General features: G+C 42.6%; 1 long non-coding RNA gene across 1 annotated transcript; it reads left to right on the top strand.

The window, feature by feature from the left end:
• The first annotated feature begins 3,146 nt into the window (after window positions 1–3,146).
• On the top strand, window positions 3,147–6,998 carry LOC130119008 (uncharacterized). Its single transcript, XR_008810814.1, has 3 exons — window positions 3,147–3,201; window positions 6,124–6,200; window positions 6,982–6,998. It is a non-coding gene; the product is annotated as an uncharacterized LOC130119008 (long non-coding RNA).
• The last annotated feature ends 266 nt before the right edge of the window (window positions 6,999–7,264 follow it).

The raw sequence follows: 7,264 nt of genomic DNA, 5'->3' as shown, positions 1-7,264 counted from the left end.
TCTCAGACATGTGGAGTCGCCAGTCGCTTCTTTTCACCTGACAGTGAGGAGTTTCACCAGGGGGACGTAGTATATGGGAGGATCACGCTATTCCCCCCAGTTCCCCCTCCCCCCCGAACAGGCACCCCGACCGACCGACCGACCGACCAGAGGAGGCACTAGTGCAGTGACCAGTGCACATACCTACATCCGGCTTCCCACCTGCAGACACGGCCAATTGTGTCTGTAGGGACGCCCGAAGCCAGAGGCAACACGGGGATTCGAACCGGCGATCCCCGTGTTGGTAGGCAACAGAATAGACCGCTACACTACACGGGGCCCTGCATTCTTTATTAAAACATTCATTGGTCCATGCAATTTTGTAGCTCTATTGAACACGCCTCTATTTATTTGTGCTTGCTGGGCTGTATTTTTTAGAGGTATCATTGTAGGTGGCATAGGGATTTCTATAGTTGCTTCTCAAGTGGATCCTGGGTTTGATTCGAGTCCTTCTGTGTGGCGTTTGCAGTTCACCATGTGTCAGCTTGGGTTTTCCCCAACAGGCCAATGAAAGAAATGCACATCATTTGAATTAGAGACTAAAATGACCACCAGTGAGATTGTGAGTCAGTGTTTGTTTGTCCTGTGTTCAGCTGACACTCGGTATGAGGTGGTGTCCGGCCTTGTGCCAGGTGCCTACTGGAATAGGCTACAGCCCTTGTGACCCTGATTTGGATTAAGCAGTTATAATATTGTTTTTTCATGCACCGGTAAGTCGAACAGAAACTGCTGTGGTATAATGAAAATAGGTGGAATAGTTTCTGAGATTTGCTCTATGCTCCAGCCATTTGACAAACACATACATATACAGAACACATACATACACACATAACCACTGTCTCCTTTCCCATGTAACCTTGTTTATGTGTATTTTTCTCTTAAACTAATGCTCACTATTATTATTGTTATTAGTATTATTATTATTATTATTATTATTGTTGTTGTTGTTGTTGTTATTATTATTATTATTATTATACAAATTTTCTTTAATTTCATGCCATAATACCACAAAATAACCAGGCCCATTCCTTGGGCCTAGGGTTAGAATGGGGTAGAAGTCTATTTGATGGATAGTTCCTTTCTTAGGATATGAGATGTTCCAAGTTGTTGTTGTTGTTATTATTATTATCATCATCATTATTAATATCATTATTGTTGTTGTTGTTGTTGTTGTTACTGGCATTCCACTTCCCTTTTGTGTCCCTTCCATTTCATCTAATCCCCAGTATCCATCGTATATATTTTTAGACCACAAGTCTAAACATACTGTTTTCATTTCCATGAAATGGGATCTATCTGATTCCCATAAAGAACTGACTCATCGGGATAATGCTGGCCTCCCAGCAGTTGTAAAACCTGTTGAAAATATTGCTCAGTCTTTTATAGACTACTCCAACGTAGTAAAAAAAAACCTCTGGTATGTTAAGAGATGTTTCTCACTATGAGAGGTTTATCATCTGACCTCGAGCTCATTGTCCAAGGGGATTGTTATTCTGCAGATAGGAACCGTCACGAGCCAATGGCTCCTTCTATGGGGACTTGAAACATGATCACACTCACTGAAAGGACGTAAACAGGAATTGGCGAGCTCACCTACATAGCAACAGCTCCATTAGACAGCATGGGCTCAACAACACCTGGGACTGGTTTCCCAGGCACCAACATGGATCTCTTTATCTACAAAAAGGACATAACATTCAAGGTTTAGGTCATAGCCATGATCTGGCCTTAAATCAGTTTTCCAGAAACGTACCGTTAGGTGTTACGATTTTACTTTTCACCTCATAATAGTATGAAGTCTTTGTGTGTAATAATTATATAATTAAATGTATAACTAAAGCCAGGTTTGAAAAGAGATAAAAATCATAAGCGAACACATCCTTTTCAAGAGACCAATCCTGCAGTTGACACAGACATTTCCAGCTGGAGCATTACACTCTCGTCCTAGTCAGAATATCATCTGCAATAAATGATCTAGCACCGTGTTTCCTTGAAAGCATTCATGCTGTTCCAGATATTTCTAGAGTTCCTGCTGTTTGCAGACTGAGAGCTCCATGAACTGTGAGGTCAGTGGGAAGGAGAGGCGGTTTAGTGCTGGGGCCAGAGCCAGAGCTGGGGACCAGAGGCCAGGCCATTATGAAACACACAAACACACAGCTGTGTGTGGACACCCTCCCACCGTTCCAGCCGATTCACCACAACAGGCCACTAATCCCTCCCTTATATCTGCTCATCAAGGCCAGACAGTGCCCGTGCAGTGGCGCTGCTGCATCTGGTGGAACCAAACGGCAGAGTAATCTTGGTTTATACCCAGAAGAGAATGGGCGATGGGGGCCCCGTATAAGGCTGGACCCCCGGTGGCCCCTCAGTAGGCTTCCTGCACCCCTACCACGCTCTGCTCTGGAAATGTGTAAAAAGGGAAAAGGATGTAATTATAAGTGTCATTGTAACAACAGTTATAGCAGGAAAATGTTGAGCTCTATACATCATTATTGTTATAGTGTGTTTCTGTGTGTATGTGTATGTGTATTTGTTGGAGACCAGAAGTATTACTAAAATTAATGTATTAATCCATGCTATTTATTACGAAGATAATTGCAGGAATGCCTAATCCAGTACAGAATTTACATTACATGCACTATGCACGAATCAACAAGACTCTCTTGTACAATAAAAGAGTTTAAGCCCAATAAATTCTTAACTGGATAAAGTACAAGAGGATTAGCATTGCCTCCAGACTAGCCAGCTCTAATGAAAAACAACAGCTGAAAATGACTGCCAAGTTTTATACGAGTTGCATGCCAGTCAATGGTATTTATTTTAATTAGTATACACAATAACTGCATCACTGATCTTCACTATAATAACTATGTTGTAATTATGACAGTAAGTCCATGTACACAGGAGATAAAGAAAGTGCTCCAGTAATATCCTTCATGATTACATATTACAACAGTTAAATGAATATGGACATTGCCTCCTTACTCAAGGGGCATAAGTAATGTTGCTCATTTTTCTCTTGCTAAGCTAAAGTGCATCTTGTGGTGTTTCTTTTGAAGCTAAGTCACCTTTTATTCAAGTGAACCAATACTGGGATGCAAGGGGAATGACGGCACCATGTGATGAAAAATACATCGTTGGAAACAAGTCCACAAACTAAAGGTATGTTGGAGCAAACTGTTAAAACTCAGATGGATTTTGAATATGGTTTATTATGGTATATTAGTGATAATATTATAAAGGATAACATATGAAGTTAGAAATCATATGTAAGTCATAGTATTACTATATGGACATTAATGATTTGATGGCACTCCATCTACTGTGATTACAGATTGAGAACTGATGTTAATGGGGCTGAGCGAATAAACCCAATGTGCCAACACAGACAGGTGCGGAGACAGGAATATGGTAAAATAAAGGGTTTTATTGACTGGCTGGTGGGCCGTGCACATGGTAATAGCCACGGAGACCCAGGCTGGTGGCTGGCCAGACAAGGTGGTAGGGAAAGCAGGGACTGAACCAGGCGAGGTGTATGGAGTCCACATAGACAAGCGCGGAGACCAGGGAGACAAGCTGGGAGACCAGGGAGACAAGCCGGGAGACCAGGGAGAAAAGTGGGAGTCCAGGGAGCTAAGTGGGGAGTCCATATAGACAATCAGGGAGAAAACTGGGGAGTCCAGAAGCTCCTACCCCTGACATCATAAAGAAACTCCCCAGATTCCTGGATTCATTTTCAATAATTACAGAAGTAATAGTCCACATCAGCTCCAACGACACTGCCCGTCAACAGTCCGAGCTAACAAAAGGTGATTTTACCTGTCTTTTTAATCTTCTCAACAGTTGGGACGTGGTGGCCCAGTGGTTAGCACTGTTGCCTCACAGCAAGAAGGTCCTGGGTTTGAACCCCAGGCCATCCCAGGTCCTTTATGTGTGGAGTTTGCATGCTTTCCCTGTGTCTCCGTGGGTTTCCTCCCGATGCTCCAGTTTCCATCCATTATCCAAACTGCTTTATCCTGCTCTCAGGGTCGCGGGGATGCTGGAGCCTATTCCAGCAGTCATTGGGCGGCAGGCCACCACAGCCCCCCCCACACACACACACATCTAGGGACAATTTTACATTAGCTAAGGATAGCTAAAAAATGTTTTTATAATGCAAATTTTGGCCATGCTAGCTACCGAGCTAACGTTGTTTTAAGTATTTACACATTCTGACTAACTTCAACCGTAACTATTATATATATATATATATATATATATATATATATATATATATATATATATATATACTTTAAAACAACGTTAATCTATAAACGAAGCAAAAATACAGATGAGAACTGCTAGCTTGCTAGCTAACAACAAGCACAATCCACTTTCAGACACTTGCCTATTCAGTCCTTTACAGTCATTTTAACCAAAGCCATGTGAGCCATTTACCCAAATTAGCTCTGAACTGTTGCCCAAGTTAATATTGTAACGTGCATATGGATAAGTAGACACGCTGGCCGCAAGCTGGCGGGTCTAAGCCTTTAGTCGAGCGGTTAGCGTTGTCTCCTGCGATGCGGGAGATACGGGTTCGCTTCCCGGCCGCGGCAGTTCCTGTGGTTGCGTTGTCCCCCGAATTCGCTACAATATTAACTTGCCAGCAGCTAACTTAGTTAACTAACTAGTTAGTCTGTTAACACTAGTGATAGGATCACTCAAGATGCACGTTAACGCCATATGTGAATAAGGGGTAAGTTACCTTAGCTAACAATGTGTTGTACCGCCACATTGGAGCTCGACAGCACGTGAGATAAGACATAAACTTAAAATATGACCTCAATTATCAACCCACTCTGTGCATAACTGTAGACCACTGACTTCCGGTTTCTACTGCCGCGGTCATACCAGTTTCCTGTTTGCTGGCATGCGCTATTGGCAATGGCATATTTTTCGCGATGCCAACAAGATTTACCATGGGTAAATATCAACGACATGCACAGAATTGTCGACAAACTTTCACCTGCACCAGCAAACGGGTGAAAAGTTTCAAGTTGTAGCTAAATATCACGTTACGTAACTGGGGACGTAACTTGGACAGAGCACACAGAACACCAGCTCCAAAGCCTAACCAAGGCGAACGTTCCCGGGCTATCATTGTAAGATTCCACCGCGTTCAGGGCAAGCATCGTGTGCTTCGTTGGGCCAGGATGCACCAAGAGGACACATAGATCCCGTTCTTCCCGTCATGAGTGCAAACTTGGCCAAGCAGCAGGCGGCGTTCGCAAAGCTGGTATCGCTTTCACCCTGTCTACGCCACCCAACTCGTCTCTGCATCACCACTGACGGTAACAAACACCCTCAGTACCCCTTACCCAGCTGAAACATGCTACGAACAAATAAAATAAAAATCGGTGGTCAAAATCAATTAGTACAGATGCCTATGGTTGAAAAGGTGGTCTTTGGTGTTAAAAAGTTCAATGTTTACACTTCTGCTATGTCCTTGAAGGACCTTATTTGAATGATATCTAAGAACTTAGCACTTCACCCACAACTGACCAGTTCCCTTTCATGATTGAATGCTATGGGGTGATTAACTACAAGACCGGCTGATTTCAAATGCATAGCAAGCCACCTGGCTTGCCATATGTCAAAGACTGGTTCTGATTGCATAAGTTCTTGAAAGACCAAAGCCAAATTTTGTATTTAATGGCAATTACTTAATTATGCAAACTTAATTATAGTTTAAATATTAATTGTACAGCTATGAGGTGCACTTTTTTACAGTTAATACATGGTGAAACATATGTGTGGGACGAGCAGAGGATTTGGAAATTTTAGCAGTGTTCTCATGCTCAGGGCTGGATTTATCTATAGGCTTGGCAGGCTGAAGCCTAGGGCCTCAAAATCTAGGGGGCCTCCGGCAAGGTATATCATATTTTTGACACTGTCATAGGCCTTTCTAACACATACTGCCATAACGCACCGTATTCTCTAAACAACCCTTCAGTAATTTTCCTTGCATTCCATTTCAGATTAATACTGTCTTAAACCAATAACGTGACACTAGCATTGATTTCTGTATTGATTTTGTCCTTCCAGGAAAGCAGTGAGATGGATAAGTTGAAAACACAGCTGTGCAAGTATCTGCAGAGGATGTTGCCATTTTCATCAGTCAGGTTAGTAATAAAACTACGCTCATTTATAGTCTTTGTGTCAGGAGTGATTTGCGACAGAAGTGTACCAGCAAGAGTTAAAGGGAAGGTTTACAAGGTGGTTGTGAGACCAGTTATGTTATATGGTTTGGAGACAGTGGCACTGGCGAAAAGACAGGAGGCGGAGCTGGAGGTGGCAGAGTTGAAGATGCTAAGATTTTCATTGGGAGGGACGAAGAAGGACAGGATTAGGAACGATTATATTAGAGGGACCGCTCAAGTTGGACGGTTTGGAGACAAAGGAAGAGAGGCAAGATTGAGATGGCTTGGACATGTGTGGAGGAGAGATGATGGGTATATTGGGAGAAGGATGCTGAATATGGAGCTGCCAGGGAAGAGGAAAAGAGGAAGGCCAAAGAGGAGGTGGTGTGGTGAGGGAGGGCATGCAGGTGGCTGGTGTGACAGAGGAAGATGCAGAGGACAGGAAGAAATGGAAACAGATGAGCCGCTGTGGCGACCCCTAACGGGAGCAGCCGAAAGTAGTAGTAGTAATAGTAGTAGTTGTTAACAATAGGAAAAAGTATACTCGTTTTGTAAACGGTTTTTGGAAACATATTTGATTCAGATTTTGCAATATAATTGTCAATAAGAAACAATTCTTTAAGAAAAGTTGCCCAAATATACAGAAAAATATAATTTTTTGACTTTTTTTTCTTCACTGAAGTGGACCCCATTTTGTGAGAGCACCCCTTCATGTTTTCCTTTCTAATAACTGTTGAAGATTAATTTTACTTTTTATTTTCAGATTCTAATCTGCGCATGAGTAAAAGATTTGAAAGTGTTACAAGCAAGTGCAAGAGATATGGTAAAGAAGTTAAGACCAATCACTGCTTTTTTGCATCAGCCACTGACAGAAGCAACAAGTGCCAGCGGTGAAGCAGATACATTGATACTAACACAAGAAAATCAGTGTGGTGGAGCTATCCAGCCAACTACGAACATTCAACCAGAAGGAAACCTCCCAAAAGCAGAAACAGTGAAGCAGGATGCGGAACAGCAAGCTGATTACGAGGAAGCAGCCATGATGC

Source organism: Lampris incognitus, chromosome 10 (genome assembly GCF_029633865.1).
Source record: "Lampris incognitus isolate fLamInc1 chromosome 10, fLamInc1.hap2, whole genome shotgun sequence".
In the NCBI taxonomy this organism is placed as follows: domain Eukaryota; kingdom Metazoa; phylum Chordata; class Actinopteri; order Lampriformes; family Lampridae; genus Lampris; species Lampris incognitus.
Note: the sequence above shows the minus strand (reverse complement) of the source record. Positions and strands in the feature narration are given on the sequence as shown.